The sequence below is a fragment of the Priapulus caudatus genome, unplaced genomic scaffold, assembly GCF_000485595.1.
Source record: "Priapulus caudatus unplaced genomic scaffold, Priapulus_caudatus-5.0.1 Scaffold33, whole genome shotgun sequence".
Classification (NCBI taxonomy): Eukaryota; Metazoa; Priapulida; class Priapulimorpha; order Priapulimorphida; family Priapulidae; genus Priapulus; species Priapulus caudatus.
The window spans coordinates 144755-146689 of record NW_014577094.1 but is presented as its reverse complement, the minus strand read 5'-3'; positions in this window follow the sequence as shown (position 1 = coordinate 146689).

Genomic DNA, 1935 nt, shown 5'->3' with positions numbered 1-1935 from the left:
GTGCTACAGTCGGCGCATTAGACGTTAGGGCTTAAAGCCGTAACGATTAGCTGAGAGAAAATCGTGGACCACGACTCACAGCCGATGTTTGCTTGGTAACGACGTATTGCGGTGTAAAGTGATTAAGCGCCCCCCCCCCCACACCACGAGTCCCTGTAAGGCGACTCATCGATAGGGATTCATTGACGTGCCCGTCACGTGCCGCTAACAACCTAACGCAAAGAGCTGCTCCGATTCTGAACAGCGAAGGCAGCAGCAGCGTAGTGCGTGTGCCATCGCACGCATATATTACTACGCTTCTATTGCCTATATACACCGATTACTGCATGTCTTGCGTAACGGAGACCTAATCGAACCATCGTGGTCTCTCTCTCTCTCTCTTCGCGCGCGCGTCTCTCTCTCTCTCTCTCTCTCTCTCTCTCTCTCTCTCTCTCTCTCTCTCTCTCTCTCTCTCTCTCTCTCTCTTGCTCTCCCTCTCGCTTACCCCCTCTCGCTTTCTCTGTTTCTAATGGCTATCGGCTTTACAACTTTGTTGTTTTGAATCAATAATTCCTCATTGCACAACGGAATACTTTGATAGTTGAGACGCCGATTCGCATTCCAAATAAACACGGCAAATTAAAGTCGCTAATCAGCGTGATTAACAAATTATACGTTTAACTTCCTACGGCGTCGCGCGTGCGTGCGACATTCGGGCGCAATCATTCACACAAAACCAAATGACATAATGAAATACTCCATTTGATCACTGAGGTAATTTGCGACGCTACGGGGCGCAGACGTATTCGCGTCGCACATTACGCCGCCGTCGGCGAGAAATCACCGATGACGGGACAATTTATCTGTCAACATCGATACTTCACCTGAAGAGGTTCTCTTGCAATATGAATGCGTTGCCGCGAAGCGTGAACAGCTAGGGCAGGAAAAGGGTTCAATTATGAATCAGCAGCGTAATAATTGTTCTCATCGCTTCTCCGCTTACATGTCAACCGCTGGCAATTACTCGACGCACGTGCGATGAATATCGCCGCTGCGGCGAATGCAGCGCAGCGCCATCTCGCGTCGTTTGTTGCGCGGCTGCCGTAAGACGGCGCTGCAAGCGCGGCACACCGACAATGAGGTGATATGCGTGATGAAGGGGAAGACAAGAACTGTTGGTTGAAGAAGGGTATGGTACCACCGACCGGGGCGCGTATGTGCGCTTGGACACATTCACAAGGGAGATGTAACAGAGGCAGCATAATTTACTTATTTATATAGCAGTAGGATCAAGCGAGAAACAAACAGACGGACAGACGGACCGACGGGGAGACAGGCAGGCAGACAGTCAGGTAGACAAAGAATCAGATGGATAGTTGAACAAGTAGATAGACTAGACAGCGAGACATTGATTGATCGAGAGAGAGAGCGAGAGAGCGTAAAAAATTAGAAATCTCGAGAGAGAAGGGGGAGAGCGAGGAAGAGAGAGATAGAGAGAGACATAGATAGAGAGAAGGACAAAAAGATGAACGGACGGACGGACGGACAGACGGACGGCCTGACAAATATATAACAGTGCAATGAGGCGTGTAGCCAGGCAGATGCCGCAAAGGTGATCGAACCAGTAAATGTGTGCGCGATTTGTCTAGACCGTGTATTGAAACGTGAATACACACGTACGAGTAGAGAAACAGATGCGAGCGCAAATAACAGACATTGCACTAAAAGGCACGCCGATGCGAGCACGCATGCTCGCGGATACACTTACTGTTGCAGGATGGGCGCGTGCGCGTGAGCACATGCACATACACACAACACACATACACATACACACACGCGCGTGCGCGCGCACACACACACGCACACGCACGCACACACGCGCCCGCACACACACACACACACACACACACACACACACACACACACACACACACACACACACACACACACACACAC